Raw genomic sequence first — 24,218 nt, 5'->3', positions numbered from 1 at the left:
AAGGCTTCCCTCTAGTAAAAAAAAATAAATAAATAATAATGTAGCTTTGCTATGTACTGCCGTTGTTTTTGTGCCGCTATTCTCAACATGGTTCATGTACCGCCAAAATTCTGCTCAGTAGCTTCATTGTGACTCTCACATAGACACCAGTCTGAATATTGTCACACACGGATAATTATGTTTCGAAAAGCCAAATTCATAAATTAAATTTCAGACACAATTATTAAAAAAGGACCCGATATAGCTTCCTTATTTGGCATGCTTATTGAAATGTGTTAGGCACATGGCTTGCACATTCCTGGTTTTAGACCCTCTCACAGACGTTGGCGCAATGGAGTGCTGAGCTGAGTCCCGCTGTAAAGACTCCAAATGACCGGCAGTTGAGTCTTTACAGCCACAGTCAAAGTGCAGCAGCAGCAGGAAGATACTTCCTGAAGTAAGAAACTTAGACTAGACTGTGAATGGAATACTAAGCAAGTAGTGTGCTGTCTTGAAAATCTTTGCAAAACTAATGGCTTAGTATAATATGACTTTTCCTTAAGGGGCAGGGTGGATTGATATAAACCAAGTGGTTTAAACCATGCTTTTTTTTTTGTTCGGTCTTTTTCAATAAATCCAATGCTATTTTTGTTTTTGGTTTTAATTTCTCATTAATGTTTTTACTTTGAATACGATTCAGGGAATTTCAGAGTAATATAACATTTCACTTACTGTTACGTAATATATATTGTATGAAATTCTTCAAGAATTTTTAGACAAAGGAAAGTTTTGTTGATATTTTAGCAAAAGGATGACTGATATTCTTTTATTATATTTTATTATTCCAGATATTAAGTGATCAAAACTGGGTACCGGTAATGCAAAATATTCCATTTTATCCGGCATCTATGTATATGAGAGAGGGGTGTGTGAGTTGGGAGCAGGGCAGTGAAATGGCGGGGGACGGCGACGTGGAGGCGTTTTGTTTGTGGCCACCCCGTACGAGATTGAGGCGTCTGGCAATGGATAGATAGATAGATCTATGTCTATTAAAGATATATAACTATTAATTTCATATTTACCGGTAGCTATTGACACCCACTACTCTGCTGCATAATTTAATTTCATATTAATTGTCATAATGCACTCACAAGTGAAAATACTGTACTTGCTTAACCTTAGCTTCTTGCCACCCTGCCCGAAATCTAGGCAGGAGGTCCAAGACAGGATAGATGTCCAGTAGCTCTTACCTAATTCCCTTGATAAGTAATATTCTCTACTTCCGGCACACCTATCTATCTCCCTCTCTGCATTTACTGTAAATGTCAGGCTGTTATGACATCAACAGATATTATCACTTGTGACTATACAGCTGTGCAACACTTCTAAACAGTTCAGTGTCAAGTAGTATGTTATATCAGTGCATCAGCCAAGTACAGTACATGTATGACAAGCCTATAACACACACAACCTCACACACTCCAGGCACATACTGAACTAAGCTTCAAGATATAGCAAGATGGGGAGGAAGTATAATCAGGTTGGATCAGTCTAGCCTTCTTGTTTTAACCTGTAGTTTTCAACATGATCAGTACAGAGCTTGTGTGTATATATATATATATATATATATATATATATATATATATATATATATATATAAGCCTCTGTGGTACAGCAGTAAAGTGTGCGTTTTCGTACACTGAAGAACGAGGGTTCGCGCCCCGCCAGGGTAAAAAACTTTGGGAGCATTCTTCTCGCCACGCACTGCTTGGCGGACACAAGGGGTGCTGTGGTTGAACCAGTATTGAATACTGTACAGTATGCTTGCACCCAGTCGGCTTGCGCGGGCCGATTACACTTGTTTCACAGACTACACACACATCCAAAGCCATTCCAACACAACAATTGCACTTACAAGCACTTCTCACCCCACATACAGTACAATCCCAACTAGACAGCCTAAGCCACTTGGTAGAGATACATTGGCTGTATCGTCCCCACTTCGGTAGTGATAGGCCGGTCCTACAGTTGACACTCAAACAGCTGATTATATATATATATATATATATATATATATATATATATATATATATATATATATATATATATATATATATATATATTGTTACATAGCCTATGATTTCATCATCCTTTGTGTAATTTTAACGCACAGTTGCTGCATGTTTGATCACGAGCGTGTTCTGCCTCAGTCCCCCCCTTCTACCGTTATAGTAGAGTAAGTCGTTCTCTCTGTTATACTTTGCGGGATTTTCAGCTCTCTGTCCCCATGGCTTCATTTGCGCATCCTTCTTACAAGTTGTATCAAGCTCTCCTGGCCCCTATATAATGAGCTCAGTCTCTGCATCATGGCCACTTAGATCTGCTCCTCATTTTGTTCACATCTCTGTCCTCCCCTGTACAGTTATTATTATTGTGAGTGCTCAAGAAATCTCCAAACATCTAGCAGCTGTGTGTAATTTGAGTATCACTGTTGTTGCATTTTTTTCTTGTACTGTATAGCATAAGTTTAATTTGTAGGCCTAGTGAAGTTTTTGTAATTCATGTAGGGTTCTTTATGTCAGTCATTTTTGATAATAGTTTGTATCTGTAATTATTTATCTGGCATTTACTGAGTATTATCTGGTATCTCATTTTATCAGGGCTGACTTAGATAAATTTACTCTTGCTAATTTCGTGTTAATAGAGGCTATTGCAGTTAACCATATATTTAACCTGTTTATTTGCCATTACATTATCCTTATGAGCCCTGAATGTTTTGTTGTTAGTTTGAGCATTAAACTTAACTTGTAATTTTACCTAACTCTTTTGTTTTGAACCTGGAACTTTACGGGACAGTAGTGACTCTTAGCATTCTAGCTTAAAGTGTACGTTATCTTTCTCTGTTCCGTAACATAAAGTTGGCGACCTCTCATCAGGATATTCAGGATATTATCATAAGGATATTGTTTGATATTTTGTGACTGTGATATATTCATGATGGCTACTATTTCTACACTTGATGAAGCCAAAGATTTTTTGTCAAATGTGCAAACAGTGTGTGATATAGAAAACAGAACAAAGAATGAACATAAGCTCGTTGCTCAACAATTGGGAATTGCTGTTCGCTCTCATCATTCTAAAGATTAAATTGTTGACATGATTAATGAAAGCTTGTTTAATGTAACTCCTCGAAATGAGCAAACGCAGATTGAATTAGCTAAGTTACAGCTAGCCCTGCAGGAGGCTCGTGTGAAGGAAGCTGAATTTCAAGCACAGGCTAAGGAGGCTGAGTTTCACGCACAAGTTGAACTTGCTAGGATTCAGGCAGACCATGAGTATCGCATGAAACAAGGTGGAACTGGATCATCTTGCTCTGATGATTTTGATGTGGCTAAAAATGTTAAACTTGTCCCTCCTTTTAATGAATCTGATTTAACAAAGTATTTTCAGTTGTTTGAGAGGGTAGCTACAGGTTTTAATTGGCCTAAGGAGTATTGGCCAGTACTCCTTCAAACTGTTCTCACCGGTAAAGCTCAAGTAATTTATGCATCTTTGCCTCAGGATCAGTCTGATAATTATGATGTAGTTAAGAGCTTGATTCTTAAGGCCTATGAGCTTGTTCCTGAAGCCTATAGAGTAAAATTTAGGACAACTTACAAGCAAGATAAGGAATCCCATGTTGAGTATGCAAAAATCAAAGAAGATTTGTTAGAGCAGTGGTTAAATTCTAAGAATGTGGATTCTGATTTTGGTAAATTTAAGCAGATGATTTTGCTGGAGGATTTCAAAAGGTGTATTAGTAAAGATGTAAGCCTATATCTTGATGAGAAAAGAATAGATAATTTGTCTGATGCTGCAGTTTTAGCTGATGAGTATGTTCTCACTCACAAGAGATATTCTAGAGAAAAAGGGAAAGCTGAGAGTAAGTACGTTGCCTCTACTCAGAGTACAGGTAACAGGAAAGAGAATAAAGATGATGTTTCTCAGGAAGTAAATACCAGCTTCACCTCTAGATTTCAGAAAAGTAAATGTACTTATTGTAGTAAGCTTGGTCATACTACGGAGAGATGTTTCAGGAGACAGCGTGGTGTGAACAAAAAAGAGTCTTTAAATATTCAGTCAATTGGTCTAGTGTCCACTCTTGACAGTTCCCAGAATTCTTTAACTGAGTTAACTGAACCTGCTTTGAGGGGTAACTTAAATTCTCATGATGGAGCTCCTCTTTTGAGCGGTAACGTGGGTGACACTCTCAAGAGTTCATGTGCTAATTTCCTGTCTGATGGTTTTGTCAGTCCTCTGGACAGTAATGACAGGAAATCAGTTCAAATATATCGTGATACAGGTGCTTGCCAATCCCTTATGCTGACCAGTGTTCTAGGCTCTAATGTTAATTCCTCTGATGAAACTGTAATCTTACAAGGTGTAGGAAATAATTACTTCTCTGTCCCTCTGTGCAGAGTGAATTTAGAGTCTGGTTTTGTTAATGGTTCCGTTATGGTTGGGTTAGTTGAGACACTCCCAATGTCAGGTGTAACTTTCTTACTTGGAAATGATATTGGTGGAAGTCAAGTGTGTCCAGCTCCTCAGTTGTCTAGTGAGCCAGTGGCTGCGTCCCAGGATTGTGATGTCCCTGATGTGTTCCCTGCATGTGCTGTCACTAGGGCTAAGTCTAAAGTTACTGGTGATTTAGAGGATAATGATGATGATGATGTTATCCTAGCTGACACTTTTCTTGCTAATTTGGATCACTCACCAGATGAGGCAGTACCCCGTAGTGTTGATAATTTGTCTCGTCAAGAGTTGGTTGAGTTGCAGGTTGCTGACCCTGAGTTGAAAGGTCTAGCTAACTCTGCTTGCAGTGAGGAAGAGTCAGCCGGTGCTTCTACTTGTTATTATGTAAAGTCAGGAGTACTTATGAGGAAGTGGAGACCCCAACAGCATCAGCCGACTGTGAATGGGAGGTTGTACATCAAGTTGTCATCCCTCGTGTTTGTAGGCAGGATATCATTCGAGTGGCTCATGATTCCAGTTTGGCAGGACACCTTGGAGTGAGGAAGACTGTGGCACGCATTTTGAAACACTTCTACTGGCCAGGTATCTTCAGGGATGTTTCCTGGTATTGTAAGTCTTGTCACACCTGTCAAGTTGTGGGGAAGTGTAATCAGACCGAAAAGGTTGCACCTCTAGTTCCCATTCCTCCTTTTGAGGCGCATTTCACCCGTGTGTTGGTGGATATTGTGGGCCCTCTTCCTAAGACTTCTTCAGGATTTTCTTATGTGTTGACCATGATTGATATGGCTACTCGTTATCCTGAAGCCATTCCACTTAGAAACATCTCAGCAAAGAACGTGGTTAAGGAAATGCTAGGGTTCTTCACAAAGTTTGGTCTGCCCAAGGAGGTACAGTCAGACCGAGGAAGTAATTTCATGTCAAATGTTTTCAAGCAGTCTCTGAAAGAGTTGGGCATCACCCAGATCACGTCTTCAGCTTACCATCCCCAGACCCAAGGAGCGTTGGAGAGATATCATCAAACACTCAAATCGATGCTCAAGAAATACTGTTTGGAACATCAGAAAGACTGGGATAAAGGTCTTCCATTCGTTGTATTTGCCGCAAGAGAATCTCCAAATGAATCACTGGGCTTCTCACCTTTTGAACTACTGTTTGGCCATGAAGTAAGAGGACCCCTTAAGTTACTCAAGGAATGCTGGCTGTCGGAGGAAGATGACGTCAACCTGCTGGAGTATGTGATGAAGTTCAAAGAACGGCTGTCCACTGCTTTACAGCTGGCGAGAGAGAATTTAGGAGCTGCTCAGGAGAAGATGAAGACTTGGTATGATAAGAAGTCCAGGTTACGCCACTTTCAGCCAGGAGATCAAGTTTTGATTCTGCTACCAGTTCATGGGCAACCTCTTCAAGCCAAGTTTAGTGGTCCTTATTTCGTGGAGAAGAAACTCAGTGATGTCAACTATGTCATCGCCACACCAGATCGTAGAAAGAGCAAGCAACTATGTCACATCAACATGCTAAAGTTATATCACAGGCGGGACGAAAATAATCCAGTCTGCACTGTAGCTGTTCCCCCCGAGTCTGCAAGTGAAGCTCTCCCATGCAGTATGAGCCTGAGTGATAGTTTGGGGAAGAATCCTGATATCATGAATGATCTCCAGACTAAGCTTTCTCATCTACCTCCCAAGGAAAGGCAGGAGTTTTCGGCATTACTGCAGGAGTACCCACAAGTGTTCCGTGCTACTCCAGGAAGAACCACTGTGTTGATGCATGATGTCGATGTTGGAGACGCAAAGCCAATTAAATTGCCTCCTTACCGTGTGAACCCAGTGAAAGTTCCTCTCATGCAGAAGGAGCTTGGCTACCTGTTGGACCACAAGATGATTGAGCCCTGTCAGAGCGAGTGGAGTTCTCCTGTCACTCTAGTCCCTAAGCCAGGTGGGTCACAGAGGCTTTGCATTGACTACAGACGTGTTGATCAGATGACCAAAACAGACACTTGCCCTCTCCCTCGCGTGGAAGATTGCATAGACAAGATCGGAGGGGCTAGGTACATAGGTGGGTTTGATTTGTTAAAGGGATACTGGCAAGTACCTATGACTGAACGTGCTAGGGAGATCTCATGTTTTGTAACATTAGGAAAGACCTTTGCATGGTCTGTAATGCCATATACAGATTGTTTTAGAGTAATAAGAAATTTCCTTTGTAAATTTCTTTTTTCTTTGTGGGGAGGTGTTACATAGCCTATGATTTCATCGTCCTTTGTGTAATTTTAACGCACAGTTGCTGCATGTTTGATCACGAGCGTGTTCTGCCTCAGTCCCCCCCTTCTACCGTTATAGTAAAGTCGTTCTCTCTGTTATACTTTGCGGGATTTTCAGCTCTCTGTCCCCATGGCTTCATTTGCGCGTCCTTCTTACAAGTTGTATCAAGCTCTCCTGGCCCCTATATAATGAGCTCAGTCTCTGCATCATGGCCACTTAGATCTGCTCCTCATTTTGTTCACATCTCTGTCCTCCCCTGTACAGTTATTATTATTGTGAGTGCTTAAGAAATCTCCAAACATCTAGCAGCTGTGTGTAATTTGAGTATCACTGTTGTTGCATTTTTTTCTTGTACTGTATAGCATAAGTTTAATTTGTAGGCCTAGTGAAGTTTTTGTAATTCATGTAGGGTTCTTTATGTCAGTCATTTTTGATAATAGTTTGTATCTGTAATTATTTATCTGGCATTTACTGAGTATTATCTGGTATCTCATTTTATCAGGGCTGACTTAGATAAATTTACTCTTGCTAATTTCGTGTTAATAGAGGCTATTGCAGTTAACCATATATTTAACCTGTTTATTTGCCATTACATTATCCTTATGAGCCCTGAATGTTTTGTCGTTAGTTTGAGCATTAAACTTAACTTGTAATTTTACCTAACTCTTTTGTTTTGAACCTGGAACTTTACGGGACAGTAGTGACTCTTAGCATTCTCACTTAAAGTGTACGTTATCTTTCTCTGTTCCGTAAAAATATATATATATATATATATATATATATATATATATATATATATATATATATATATATATATATATACCAGTATATATTAATGAGTCAAAAGTCTTGTAAACCATTATTGTTATATATATATATATATATATATATATATATATATATATATATATATATATAGAGGGTGTTCAGAAATTTCGACCCTTCAGGAACTTGATGGGCAAAGTGCTTATTCAGTTCCACTACTGGTGAGAACTTAACTGTACTTTGCAATTTTTCTGTGGCCTTCTCAAACTTATGTCTCATTTGAACATGAGTTGCAATGCAAGTGGTAACTCCCACCTTGATCGCAGCAGGGCTTGACGTGGGGGAACTCACGTTGTCTGTCGGATCTCTCCACTCTGTTCAGAAGGAATCAAGGACTGAGATCGCTGAAAAGATCAAAAAAGAATTCCAGCCACAAACACCCTTGATTCTCCATTTTGATGGAAAGCTCTTGCCCAACATCGAAGTTAGCCGCCGTAGTGATTGCCTGGTGATTGTTGTTACCGGGATTGGTATGGAGAAGATTCTGGCGATCCCTAAGATCCCTGCTGGAACGGGCGAAGCCATGAGAGCGGCAATGCTAAGGACTCTAGATGAATGGCCGGAAGTGAAGCTCTGAATTGCAAGGCTCTGTTTTGATACTACAGCGTCTAACACCTGGGTTCACAGAGGAGCTTGCTTTGTCATTGAAAGAGGTCTCCAAGTCCCGTGTTGTTCTTGGCATGCAGGCACCACATGTGTGAACCCATAGTGGCAGGGATCTTTGACCTCTTTTTCTCTTCTTCTGGTTCTGGAATTTCTCTCTTCGGTCGATTCAAAGAGTTCTACAACAAAACTGACACAGAGTCCTTCGATCCCTACAATGATGACCTAGATGAAATATTTCAGTCGTGGATTGCCAACAGAGCCGAGGATATTGAACACTTCATAGTCAGCCACATGAATCGAGCAAAACCCCGTGATGACTACCTTAAGCTCCTCCAGCTGTCTTTGGCTTTCCTCGGCAAGAAGCCAGCACGGATGACCTTTCACCGTTCAGTTGCCTATCACAGAGCACGTTGGATGGCGAAAGGCCTTTACTGCCTCAAGATCTTCCTTTTCAGAAATCAACTGAAAGATGCAGTCTCCTTCCCCTTCACATGGCATCAAAAGGATGCCATCAAACGCATCTGTGTCTTCCTTATCACCATCTATGTGCCGCACTGGTTTGAAGGAACCACATGTGCTCCAGGATCGATGGGTCTCTTGTGATGATGCAGCAGTGTCTCACACATCTCCACACGGCAATCGTAGTCTTGAGGTTCCAGCTCCTGAACCACCTGGATCTTGTACGGATACAGCTCGAGACCACGCCGCAAAATTCATTGGAATAGATGTCTCGCTGATGTTCAGTTTTGCAGATACTTGCCGAAATGACTTTCCTTGACCCTGAACAAAAGCCTCACGGACAGTTTCGACATTCTCCTCACTCCGCCCACTTCGAGGTCTTCCTGATCAGGGTTTGTCCTTAACAAATCCGGTCTCCATAAACTTCTGGTGGGTGGCAACGATGGTGTTCCTATCTGGTGCATAATGCTGTCCGTAGACTGCCCGGAATTGTCGCTGCACTTCAACCACAGATTGAAAAGCCTCCTGCCATGCAGCAATTTTACACCTCTGCTCTCGAGTCAGCGTGGTAGCAGAAGAAAATGATCCAAAACTTTAATTGTAGACTCAAAAAAATTCTCAGCTACTGAGTAAGAGTTTACTACAAGATGAAAGTCCTTGGTCAATTACCTGGAAAGAAAATTGAAAATCAAATTAGTGAGGGACTTTAGAAACATCCTGTATATATATATATATATATATATATATACATATATATATATATATATGCAAGATAACCACAGGAGAAATGAAAGGAGCGGCAGTCGGTACATTCGTATGTAACATTTTCAGACAGAGTGATACAGAAAGGTAAAGGGTAGAGGTATTTTATGCATACCCGCAGCAGGGAGTGGCACACAGAACAAAGGATGACCTGAATTAAAGCTGATCGATACACAGAACATTAGGTACCTGACATTTTTAGCTTAGGGATGCATCTGACAATAAAGGTGAATACTGCAGCATAACTCGTGCACACCTGCAGCAGGGAGTGGCACACAGAAACAATGGATGATCTGAATTAAAAATGAGCAATGCACAGAACAATAGGTACCTGACTTCCTTCCTTAGGGATGCACCTAACAAAAGGGGGTAAATACTGCTGTTTAACTGACGACCTACTGTAGAGGATTAATGCTAGATGTGTCCCACACAGGTGTGACTGTACTACCAAGGGACAACAAGGAGCAGTCAATTAATTGTTGGTCTGGGGGGGAACTGCTTTAAAATTAATTCAGTTAACTTATCACACTTAAAATGACCATAGCTCATGTTTACATTCTTTTCGTAAGTGCCAGAAATTGGGTAAGATTCTATCACATTTCTTTCATTAAAGCATTTTAATCATGATAGAATCTTAGAGCCTACCCAGTCAGCATTGATTAGGCTCTCAAGATATTCTTTCCATCTGGTCCTTACTTCATCTCCATGGGTTAATAATTTACCACTTACATCCTTCACACTTCCTCATCTCTTTCCGCTGTCACATCTACATTTCCGCACCTCTTTCCAGAATAACTTCCTATTTTCAGAGTAGTCTGCATTCATTTTTCTTGCTAGATCATCATTTACCTCTTTCTTTTTCCTCTTCACTAGTCTCTTTACGTGCTTCTTGCTCTCAGTATATTCAGTTCTTATTTCAACTGAACCTCGGTTCTCTAACCACTCTAGCCACTTCGTCCTCTTTTCCTCCACTGCTCTATTAACCTCTTAATCCCACCATGCAGTACCTTTCTCATTTATTGTTACTCTTGCCACACCACACACCACTTTAGCATTCCTAACTAAGCAATCCCTATAATTATGCATTCCACAGTCTGTCCAGATCCATTTCATTCCAATTCAGTAATTCTAACTCATCCTCTACTTTGGTCCTGAATTCATCTGCCATTTCTTTGACCCTCAGCTTCTCGACTTTAGTCTTTCTCCCTGACTGCTTCTCTCCCTCCTGGTCCACCTCACTCCTCTCAGCTTGATCTTGCATACCACAGTCATATGATCTAACAGACCTCTACATCGTCCTCTCACGGCCCTCGTATCAGCAACCATTCTCAGTTTCGACCTCTCTATGAGCACGTAATCAATCAGGCTCAATCGGTAGAGAGGCGGCCTGCAGTTCTAACGGGCCCAGGTTCAAATCCCGGCTGGGGCAGGGAACAGTTTAAGGATTTGAATTTCATTAAATCAGGTTTTACTGATCTACCAGAAAACCCGCCGACATTTAGTTAACCCGCCCTATCCCGTCGACGTATGGGTACGTTGCAACGATTTGCATTTGCCAGTCCCGGTGACGTACCAGTACGTCGTGCAATTGCAAGGTCCCTAATTTGCACAATTTTCAATTTTCGCACGTGATTTTTCGTATGTATACATGGCACACCTTCCTCTATTCCTGTACAAGATACCAAGCAGGGACAATGCCTTACACTGCATAACCTCCCCCCTCCCCCCCTCACACCATTGTCTTGGCAAAGGACCTGTTACCAGTGACCTGGCTAGTAAAGTTATTCATGGCCAGAGTGATTCCCCAATCGATGACAATGTGGAGGACAATGTTTACCTAGCATTAGAAGAAGAAACAGCCAGAAATAATGATCAGGTAATGTGGCAAAAATAGGTCAGGTATGGTGATTAGTTAGTGAGTGAAACAATGCTTATAATGCCTTTATTACTGCTTGAAAACCAATATACTGTCATACTACATATACATTCGTACCAAGTAAATAAATAAATACCGTTTATGAGTGGATAAAATAGTTACCCTCCCATAGAACTCGTTTTCTTTGGTGCCAGCATGTTAGAAAACCCACTCAGGTAAGGAGGAACTCCTACCTGGATTGGGCACTTTAAACCTCAGGTGAGCGATTTCTCTATGAATTTTCGATGTTTCTCACCAAAAGCGAAGGTTTTAGCCAAAAAAAAAATTTTCGAAAATACCTCGGGACTGGGGGATGTCGGAGGTGCAGAAAACCTCGGGACGTGACGGGTTAAAATACCCCCGCTAATACCAATTCACCAGTCCTGTATAGGACAGTCCTAGCATGTATTCAATATGGACGGTGGGTGTTAGTGCCGAGGTGGTGACATGTAGAGGTGTTTGGTATGTAGGAGGACTGCTGGACCTTGATAGCAGGCTGTGAAGCCTATGCCCAGAGTCTAACACATAAAAAAAAAAAAAAAGCTCTGTTCAAGACGATCCCCGTTCCCTCTATATCATGAATATTTATGTGCATCTTTGTGATTGAAATACTAGTTGCAATTGCACACTCTCCTTTCCTGACACATATCCTTCAGTCGCTTCCCATTATCATTTTCTCCTGGTACTCCATTACAACCCATGATTTCATCCTCAGGACCAGTGCCTACTCTTCCATTCATATCACCCATTACGATCACTTTCTAGCACTGAGGCATTTTTCCCACTGCTTCATCCAGCTCATCCCAAAACCTGTCTTTCACTCTTGTTGTCACACAGTACATATATATATATATATATATATATATATATATATATATATATATATATATATATATATATATATACAGTATATATATATATATACATATATATATATATATATATATATATATACACTTTTTTTTTTGCGTACACCAAATAACGAGGGTTCGCGCCCTGCCAGGGTAATAAACTTTTGGAGCATTCTTCTGACCACGTACTGCTTGGCAGACATAAGGGGTGCTGTGGTTGAACCAGTGTCGCATACAATAAAGTATGCTTGCACCCAGTCGGCTTTGCGCAGGCCGATTACACTTGGTTCACAGACTACACACACATCCAAAGCCACTACAACACTACAATTACACTTACACTTATAAGCACTTCTCACCCTACATACAATCTCTATCAGACAGCCTAAGCCACTTGGTAGAGATACATTGGCTGTATCGTCCCCACTTCAGTCGGGATAGGCCGGTCCTGCAGTGGACACTCAAACGGCTGTTGAGATGAGATTATATATATATATATATATATATATATATATATATATATATATATATATATATATATATATATATATATATATATATAACTATCTATCTATCTATATATATATATATATATATATATATATGTACAGTATGTATATAATCTCATGAGCCGATAGGTGCAGGGCGGTACGCTTAGGACCCTCCCGGACCAGTGCCTTTCCCAGCAACTCTGGGATCCAATGGGTTAATGGCTGGCAAATCTATCAGTTTCTTTAACCCATTGGAGCCTTGTGTTCACAGTATTGGAAAGAACTGGGAATTTTCAAACCTTCATGAAGCAGGGAACCCCCTGGTAGGGACCTATGAGCTTCGCGACTATGAGCCGATAGGTGGAGGATGGTACGCTTAGGACCCTACCGGACCAGTGCCTCGCCCAGCAATCCTGGGATACAATGCGTTTCTATATATATATCTATATATAGATATATAGATAGATAGATATAGATAGATAGATAGATAGATATATTTAACATGGACAATCAACGCGATTACGATATAAAACATTAAAACTAAATAAACCATTAAAGCAAATTTTTTTTTTTTCCGAACCATGGTTTTGGGGGTTTATGAAATACCGTGCGTTTTTTTCCCTACCCTGTTGAGGGGTATAAACGTTTAAGACTCAGCCCCTCTCTTGCGTTAAAGTCTGTAGCGAAGAACGCAAAATAAAACATGTTTGATGGTTTGTGGAACTAAAATATTCAACCATTTATCAAAAGATTTTGCTATTTGTTACCAAAGTTTGACATTGTAATAAATATTCCTCCATGGACTTAGTTTTCTTTTAACGATAAGAAATGAAAGTCGATTATTATTGAATAACAGTGACTGGTATGTAAGACAAACATGTACACTGTATAAAGTTTAACGTTGCGGTTATTTCCCTCCTTTTTCACCTTGTTTCCTGTACCTGATTGGTAAGATAAGATAATATGACAACGCTGCATTCGTTCTCCATCACTTTTTCCCGACTAGCACCACATTCTACCGTTAACTGCAACCGTGCTCTCACGAAGTGAGAGCGGTTGTTTTGTTTTGATGTGTGTGTGTGTGTGTGTGTGTGTGTGTGTGTGTGTGTGTGTGTGTGTGTGTTCAACATAAATCGAATAGCTTTTATCTGATATTTAAAGAACTTGGTGGAAGTGCTGTGGGATCTCCTACTAGGAAAGCTACTGTTTTTGCGAACGACGTCAAGGTCAAGGTTGCTCCTCTGGCCAAACGTTGACCTTGCAAAGTCAACTTAAACGGTTTTTATATAATTCAGACCAAACTTGGGGGACGGTTGAAGGTAAGCCAGTTATGAAGGCATTTGCTTCTGAGAGCACTCAAAGGTAAAAGTCACAGGGCAAGGTCAGATTTTGATATGCATGTGTGGTTTTAAAGTAGCTGAATCAGCTTTAATCCAGTTTTAGCCATACCTGATGAAATGGTTAAGGAAGCTAGCCAAGCAGCAAATTTTTTTTTTTTTTTTTTACAGGTGAAAGTTTAGGTCACAGGTCAAAGTCGTTTAAACATTTTTCATTTCAGATTTAGACGAAACTTTGTGAAAGGGTTAAAGATAAGGCAGCATCAACAATGATTAGGTTCTGGGAACAATCAACCAAAAGTCATCATCACAATGAACTCTCAAAGGTCATGGTGGCAGGGCAAAGTTAACTCTAGCGGTTTTCATCTGATTTGAACCAAATCTGGTAGGAGGGTTAAGGGTCAGACAAAAAAGAAGGAATTAAATTTTCAGGACAATAATTCAGATATTAAGTTTACAGGGCATGGTCAAATTTCGGCTTGAGTGTGAACAAAAGAAAAAATAAAGCTAATAAAGTTTTTGATCTGACTTCGATGAAACATCCTGGATGAGTTATGGATCACTCAAGGAGTCGATATTTTTCTATACAATAGTAGGCCAGTGGCCAAGGTCACATGGCAGGGTCATTAAAAACAGCTTTTATCTGAAACAGACTAAACACTGTGGAATAGTACAGGCTAAAACGTGGCTAACATGATTCGATTTTGAATCAAAGATCAAGGCCAACGAATATATCAGATATTGAGGCCACTCCACTGGACAGTCAGTTCACACACTTTTGGTCTGCTTGTAACCGTAGTTGGTGGAAGGGTTAATAACTAGGCAAGAACGAAGTCTACATTTTGAAAATAAATGTCGAAGATCAAGGTCACAGGAGAAGGTCAAATATTAGGGCCTTACACCAAAGAGGGGTCCGCCTGTGCTTCGCTCTGAGCTTTCCATCTTGTTTACTGTTATAGCTTAACATTCGACATGGGGGGATGGAAACTTTACGCTTAGTTAAGATGAAAGTTCAAAGAGTTAATAGTCACCATCATCATCATCATCCGGACCTCCTTTCCCACCCAAGGGAAGGGTGAGGAGTAGCAATGTCCAGACAGCACAAAATTGCCCAATCCAATGGGCCACGCTTCCATTAACTCATCATTCAAGCCCCCGGAATCCTGGCTCTATCGGATACGCCAAAAATATTCACCACGTTCTGTAGCTTCACATATCGTATCCGACAGAGTCAATCCAGACGTTGCCACGTTAAAAAGGGGTGCCTAAAATCCCTGATCATGCATATCTCCTCACAAAATTCATCCAGCTAGCTCAATCTCCTGTCAATTCCCTAGCCTCACCGACTTCCAAACCTCTCTTCCTCACACATTCATCCACCATATCTCTCCACCTTCTCCTTGGCCTACCTCGCCTCCTTCCTCCTTTGAATTTGCTCAGATATACCTTTTTCACCACTCTATTGTTATCCATTCTCTCCACATGACCATACCATCTCAGAACACTCTCTTCAATTCTGGTGTCCACCGACTTCCTCACTCCGCATCTTTCACGAATCACATTATTTCGTATCGTATCCACCCTCTGTACTCCACATACATATCTCAGCAGTCCCATCTCCACTGCTCTTACTCTTGACTTTTCATTTTCATGCCACACCATAGTCCCACATCCATATGTTAAAGTTGGCACTAACACTCCTTCATGTAAGCCTCGTGCAGCTACAACACTCAAGCCTCTGTTTCTTATCAAGGCCTTCATTGCACCAGCTACTTTTCTTCCTTGTGTCACTCTACTTTCTTCTTTTGCATGTTTTCCTTTCTTTTCTATCACTGTACCCAGGTATTTGAACTCTCTCACCAATTCCAGTCTCTCTCCATTCACTGTTACATTGCACTGGGAATCACCTTCTCTCTCAATAACCATCACTTTACTCTTTTCCACATTTACACTCAAGGAACGACGCTTACAAACATCAGCAAAACTCTGCACTAGCCTACCAAGTTCTTGTCCGGTCCTTGCAAGCAGTTCTACATCATCAGCATACAACAAATTTGAGATATTCCATCCATCACCATTCATTACCAATGCCATCCCTGTCTCCATTACTCGTGTTTTCACTTCTCTCATCACCCCATCCATATATACATTGAACAACCACGGGGACATCACACAACCCTGTCGCACGCCCACACTGATTGTGAACCATTCACTTAGATGCCCATTAACCCTGACATATGCTTCACTACCATCATAAAAACTTTTGACGGCACCTAACAGCTTAACCCCTACACCTTCTCTGTCCACTTTGTCATATGCTTTTTCCAGGTCCATGAATGCAATAAACACCTTATGGTCCTTCTCACAAGCCTTCTCTACTATCTGTCTCACTGCAAATATTTGGTCCACACATCGTCTGGCTCTCCTAAAGCCACCCTGTTCATCACTCACTAGGACTTCTGATATCTCTCTTACTTTCTTTATAATAATTCTTCCATATACCTTCCCTACCACACTCAATAAGCTTATGCCACGATAATTCTTGCACTCACTTCGTTCACCTTTATTTTTGTACAGGGGTACAATCACAGCCTTTTTCCACTCTGCAGGCACATTTTCACTCATCCTTGCCTTCTTACATATCTCCAACAAACACTTCATTCCAATCTCTCCACTACACTTAAGCGTCTCTGCATACACCTCATCAACCCCAGCTGCTTTCCCAATTTTCAGCCGCTTCACAGCACTCTTCACCTGTGCTAGTGTCACGTCTCCTGGCACTGCATTCCTTCTCTGGACACCCCCAAAACCAATCATGTTTACAGCTGCTCTGCTCTCTCTGTCCCCATTCATCAGGCTTTCAAAATATTCTTTCCATCTGGTCCTTACTTCATCTCCATGGGTTAATAATCTACCACCTGCATCCTTCACACCATCCCATTTCTTACCACTTTCACTCATGAGCCACACGATACTGTTGTGATCGTTAGGCCTGTGAATTGAAGCTGAAGATTAGGAAGCCTAAAATACTGAGTCAACAGGTGTAGAATCGAGATATTTGCGCACACTGTAGTACTCGTATTTTTTGCCTTTTGTTCCCCCGTCTGGATCCGTCCTTTCAAAGCCATTTTCTCTTCACTACGATGTTGTCTACAATTTTTATTCTAGCTACACCTGCATTCTTTTATTCAGCCTAGGAGAGACGGTTTGCACTCTAGAGGTGAATAAATATTATATCTAACCCTTCTACATTAAAATGCCTTTTTAAAAACTTAATAATATCGTTTGGTGATAATATGATATGTATAGGACGTTTTCTGGCTGAATGAACTAACAGGAATAACACTGACCACTTCCGCCAAAATTTTGAATATGCCAGTGTGATTTCGATCATAAGGATGTACGTAACCTCTTCATGACGGCAAACCACTTATTTTAATTTTGCTACCTCCAAATGAGTTTATTCAATGTAGTATAGCGCCCTTGTATTGAAGCAATGTCATACCTATCTCCTATAGGTTAAAATTCGCGCAGAATAAAAACGTCTGCAAATAGCAAGAATAAATGGAAGAAATACATGATCAGAATGAAGAAGCAAGAAATTTGAGATAAGTCCTCTGGCTGAAGTGTCAAACCTTTCCACAAGATATGTTTTTCGTGCCGTGGAACAGTACTTTACTTTGGCCTTAAGCTTCAACTTAGAGCAATAAGTTTGGTTTAAAATACATGTATAATATGACTACAAAAACGACTCAGAAATAAGTGTAAATTACAGTAGTTGAAAACATCTTGTCTTCTTTCGTCTTGAGAGTAATACGAAGGTACGGACACGGCCGTGGAAGACGCTGGATTAATAAAAAAAAAAAAATACTGCAGACACTTGCTCATATTTACCTATTATTGCCGTTTGTCTGACCTGGGTACAAATTTTACTGATTATCTTAAGAATTATAAGTTTATTTAATTACTAAGTTTAAATACTGGTTCCATCTTTTTAAAAATGTGACTATCCTACAGGTAGGGGAAAAAAAAAATGTGACTACCTTACAGGTAGGGGAAAATTGTGAAAAAAAAAATGTCGTTACCTTACAGGTAGGGTAAAATTGTGAAAAAAAAAAAAAATAAATAAAGTGACTACCCTACAGGTAAGGGGAAAACTGTGAAAAAAAAATGTGACTACCCTACAGGTAGGGAAAATTGTGAAAAAAAATGTGACTACCCAACAGGTAGGGGAAAATTGTGAAAAAAAAAAAATTGACTACCTTACAGGTAGGGGAAAATTGTGAAAAAAAAAAAAAATGTGACTACCTTACAGGTAGGGGAAGTGGGGCAAAGATTTACAGGATGCAGGCTGGGAAGCAGGCAGCACTGGTGGTGGCCACAGAGTGATGCAGTGGGACTGAGTTAACCCCTTCATCCAGAGGGATCTATCCTACTCTGAATTCAATTGTTCAGCGTTAGTCAGAAATAGATAAAAGAAAACTGCGTTCTTGGGATGAAAACGTTGAGGATGGTTGAGTGTTGGTGGTTTAAGGAAAAATGCCATGAACAATACATAAATCATTAGATACTCTAAATGAATAAATCAATAAAGAGAAATGAATAATAAAAACCTAGAGTTGATTTCAGGATACATCACCTCCAGGAGGTTGCGTCAAATCTTCACAACGGGAGACTGCTTCTAAGCTGAAAATACCAGTATTCACCAGGCAGCGCCATGTATAGGACACTTAAGACAATCCTGCTGATAGGGGAGAGTCTTTCTGGACCACGATGCATCTGTATAGAGGTCTTCGCAGTACTGAATAAGTATATAGTAGAATCGAGATGTATAGATTGGGTGCTGTACAAAGGGGGGGTCTATACTGTGGAGGAATAGAAACGCCTGGACATCCTTTTGTCAAAGACACCCCTCAGAATGCCGCGCTAGGCAATAGATAGACAGGTATAGTTACTACTAGAGCGAACACTGTAGGGCAGGATATCACGACACTGGTGCTGGAATTGAAACTGTCAGAGAAAAGAAGAGGATGAGTGAGGGGTGCGGGGCGAGATACGAAGAAAAAGTAGGGAATTGTTCATATCCACATGCTGCAAAATAGTTATTAACCTCCAAATTACCGTGATGTCTTCCTTTACTCTATTCTTACCACCAGGAGATTTTATTTAACTTTAGAAAGACCTCTGGTATTAAAGGTGTTAATAAAAGATAATAGTGTACCTCCTAATGTTCTCATAGCCTAATGGAAGCTTAATAAAATCGTCTGGTGGTAGCAAGTATAAACTGAAAAAGATGTTACCTGAATCACAGACAGTTTTTGCCAAGTTCCAATCAACCATTACAATACGACCCATAACATTCTATGTTACATCCAGATCGCCAGACGTACTGCGTGAGGAAGAAGGACAAAGAAATTAAAACTATGCACAACAGTCTGACAGGTCTTAGAATCAAGAAGAAGTGTCAGTATGCGAAAAATGGTATTATGAGTTGACTTTCATAAATGACATAACAAATAAATAGCACCCTCGATTGTCGTAGCGATGAATCAATAGGTGGATGTATTTATACCATTTTAAGTTGTAAACAAAGTTCCTTATACTTGTACGTTTTCCTTCGTTCATACATCAGTCAACCACGTCACACTCAAATGAAAATGAATCTTAAACTGAAAACATGCTGAAAGCTGAATGATTTGTGATGACAGTTAACTGCAAGGAGATAGGCTTATCTCCCAGTTTCGTTGAGATACTTTATATATACTCATCCAAGTCAGTTATATAAAGTAAAAGAGATACACACACACACACACACACACACACACACACATATATATATATATATATATATATATATATATATATATATATATATATATATATATATATATATATATATATATATATAATGTCCGATTCTTGGCACAGACATGACAGCCTGTTCCCCGATGACTGTCAGTCCCCCATGTGCCACACACTTTCACATACCAATACTTCAGTGCTGCAACGCACCGTCAGTATTATATACATGATAGCGGGGGTTTTCATAAAGGAGTGTTGTGAAGGCATTACATTAGCGGGGATGTTTTTATGGAATGCTGATGGTTCTTGAGGAAGATCAATTAAGTCTATAGAAACACACACACACACACACACACACACACACACACACACACACACACACACACACACACACATATATATATATATATATATATATATATATATATATATATATATATATATATATATATATATATATATATATATATATGCTTGTGAATTAAAAAAAAAAAAAAAAAGAATTGTTCTGCGTCCCGGGCTGGGAGCGGGAGTTTGCGTCCTTTCGGGGATGAAACATGTCACTAACTACGTAGCCACCAATGATAACCTTGGGATGTGCGAACAGTACCGGTATCAACATTACTAGCAGGTGTTGAATCAGAACAGGTGACTTCTCCTGGTGACACTAGCTTTGAAATACTGTTATTAAAATAAAATTCTTTATACCATTACCTTACCTCACCTTACTTTCAACCCTTTCACCAAGTTTGGTTTTAATCGGATCAGAACTTTTTTAGGTGACCTTGCCAAATGACCCTGACCTTTGACCTTGACCATTGACTGAGTACTCAAAACCAAATCTCTCTCTCTCTCTCTCTCTCTCTCTCTCTCTCTCTCTCACACACACACACACACACACACACACACACACACACACACACACACACACACACACACACACACACACACACACACACACACACACACACACACACACACACACACACACACACACACACACACACACACACACACACACACGCACGCACGTGCGCGAGGGTTGGGTGGGGGGAAAGGAGAACTAAAGAATGTATTATTGGACAGAAGACGCTAAGTATTCCATTAGGACCAATATACTCGTGGGTTAAATAGAATTTCTAATATCTTCCTCATCTACATCATTTCATTCATCAGCATTATTTTTCATTGGGCTAAATTAATTTTATTATACACAATAACTGCATGTAACTTACACTTGCGGTCATATACTGTATATTCATTGATTTCATACCCGTAAAAAAAACAGACAGTGAGCAGTTAATTTCGCAACCCAGTAATGCGGTCTCTGGGGATCAGTAAGCTTTTAAGAATAGTATGTATGAGGTTTGTAATCGTACGGTAGAAATCTACCGGTGAGGAAGAGGTGTAGGTAAAGGAGATGAGAATATGGCGCCAAACCTCCTCCCGTTTCGGCAAATGGCTGCGTCCTGTCTGCAATAAATTACTGAGATTTTGTGGATGAATCAGATTAAGCAGCGCCTACAGGACAACCCTTCTCTGTTGGAAAATACTTTTGATATGAAACCTTTACTTCCAGTGTAAAAAAAAAAAAAAAAAAAAAAAAAAAACAGCACAAAATATGATGATGCATGTTTCTTTGTTTAGGATTTTTGTGTTGCTCTTTCCTGCTCTGCAAAAGGGAAGTTTCGTCAATTATAAGTTTTGTCCAAAAATATTTGCAATATCAACATTTACTCCCCAAATTTTCTTTTTCCGGTAGAGTCAACTTTTCACTCTGGCATTTTTGTGGGGCGAAAAGGTGAATTTGTGTCATCTGGTGCTTGATAAAGATCATCCAGAAGTTAGAACCGCGTCCGCCATCATAAGATGCTAAGATTTTCCAGTCACAATTTATACCGACGCTTTTCGTCAATATATCCCTGACGCTGCCTTCAAGATGCTCCCTCGTGCCGCTCCTCACTCTATTTCTCGGTGGTCGTCGTACATTTATTAAACCGTCGAGAGTGAGCTTCTGTTTTCACTTTTGTATACGATTCCTTCATAGTTGTTATCAGTATTTCTCCTGTTAACAGTTGTTATATGCTATATTGTAATCTTCCGTAAGCTAAAGCGTTTACAGTACCAAAAACGTTGGAAAAGTTTGCGGTACCCGGTAGATTAAGCATTCCCTGAAAGAGAATATTTCCTTTGTAGGGTGTTAGCAGAAGAAAGAAATCCAAACTGAGAATAGTGTGGAGGAAGGAAGTTAATGAGAGCAAAATGGAGGGTGGGGTGTGTAGAAAAAGATTTTTCATTGTGTTTGAACAGAGAGGTCTCCACTTTTTTCCCAGTAGTCATGAATCACGGGCAAATGTGCTTTGCTTTGAGTGCAATTGTAGGCAGTTTTTATTCATCACTGAGCCACTAGTTAACATTAGGTCAGTTAAAGCCTATGGTGTCATACAGAAACACGCATTTCTACAGATACGTACAGGATTTAACAGCTGCATCCAGAGGTCGTAATTTCCCATTGTTTTTCTTCCCATCAGGCTATTGTCTTTGGTCTGAAGGATACTAATTGAAAGGCTGGTGTTAGGTTTGGATTTTATTAACCTCTACCCTATGAAAATCCACCCCTGAGTTTACCAAAATCGTTTGGAAGTAAAAAGAATGAAATTAGGACGGTAAAATACATAAAACGAGTTATTCGATTATATATTGATACACAACATAACAAAATTTCCCTTGAAGTCATAAAAACTTTTATGGACAGCCTCACTAAGCTCCAGTGTTTCACTGAAGCTAACATTATCAGGTACTGACAAATCTGTTCAGAGCACAGTCTTTCCAATCTACACGCAACGCGATCAGAGAATGGCAGGCTGAGATCAAGTTAGATCAGTTAAGAGCAGTTTTTCATTTAACCTTTCTAGTCGGTGACTACATCAACAGAGTAATTTTGCTACTACCGGATTACTTTGTTCAGTTTTGTTTGCAGTGAAAAAGCTAAAGACATTGTTTGTAGCTCTTCAAGCTAGGTATGGGGTAAATAATACGTCATCGTAGTGAGGGATTTAATCATATCCAAGTTCTGGCATAAACTGATATTTGTCAATCGTTCTCTGGTCGCTACCAATCCTTGATTTCATGATAAGACAATAAATAAAGTCAACTTGTTCTGCTTCATAAAACCACTTGGGTCTTACTTGCCCACCGACTTGCCTGAAGTGAGTGAATTTCAAAAGAGTGGATTGGCAACTGCATTAATGTTTTTATGACATGTCAGTAAACTTACAGAAAACTAAGGAAACGACGAAAGGAAGTGAATTGTAATAATATTTCCACGTGAAAGAGCAGGATTCGAATTTATGGCAACTCAGTATTATGTCATGCGTGCGATTGCAGGATGATGTGTGTGTGTGTGTGTGTGTGTGTGTGTGTGTGTGTGTGTGTGTGTGTGTGTGTGTGTGTGTGTGGTAAACATTAATGATGTCGCGAAGATTCCCAGCCACATAACAGTGGAGCATCCATACAAATCCTTACAACCGCTTTCCCAAACACAACTGCACAGATCTCTTCCTACTATGGAAGTATAAAAAGAAGTATAACATTACAACATTGTCATATTACTTTCATGGTCTATGTTACTGGCACGGCAGAGCTATAGAGCAAAATATTGTAGCCCATACCAAAAATGTGTGAGAAGCAATAATAGCTGAACTAACATAGTTTGCTATATATTTCTAGTCGGAATAAAAATAAGGAAGATATTGGGGTTTGATTAATGTGACTAGAGCTGGAGGACACATTCTACATTTTCATACAGGATATGGACATCGTAGGAGATAAAGCATAAAGACCTCTTTTCCTAATGTTATCTCCTAGTATTAAACATTATGTGCATCAGGGAGTAGACTGTAGCACCAGTCAGGCAGGTCGGTACTCCATAGGTGGATGGAAAGCTAATGGCAGGGAAAGCTAGAGCTCTCTTTCCATCAGATCTCGGGACTAGTTCTTGACTATCCCCTTTTGCTGAACTTTTTCATTGTTTCAGTAACAGAGAGTAGGCCAGCATACTCTCCAGTGCAAGTTTCTCAAACTGTCAACACCAATCTACATGCACAGTACACACTACACTTCCTATTCAAAATTCAACCGAAATGACGTCTCATATTCAAGCCTCGGAGTCCCCTTTGGGGGGGGGAGGGTCATATATGCCTCCTCCTTCCGTCCCTCTCCCGGCGACGTCTCAGCGAGATGCCTGGAACCACTGTCTGACTCAGTTCTTCATTTCTGCAACATTCGCGACCTCTCCTCTGACTTTCTCACTGCTGAACACCACCTCTCCTCATCTAAACCTCTCTTTCTCCTCCTAACTGAGACTTAACTGTCTGAGGCAACTGACAGCAAAGCCTTCGCTGTATCCTCTTACTTTC

The sequence above is a fragment of the Coenobita brevimanus genome, chromosome 70 (assembly GCF_032717465.1).
Source record: "Coenobita brevimanus isolate Jiangsu-jjx chromosome 70, ASM3271746v2, whole genome shotgun sequence".
Taxonomy (NCBI): domain Eukaryota; kingdom Metazoa; phylum Arthropoda; class Malacostraca; order Decapoda; family Coenobitidae; genus Coenobita; species Coenobita brevimanus.
Note: the sequence above shows the minus strand (reverse complement) of the source record.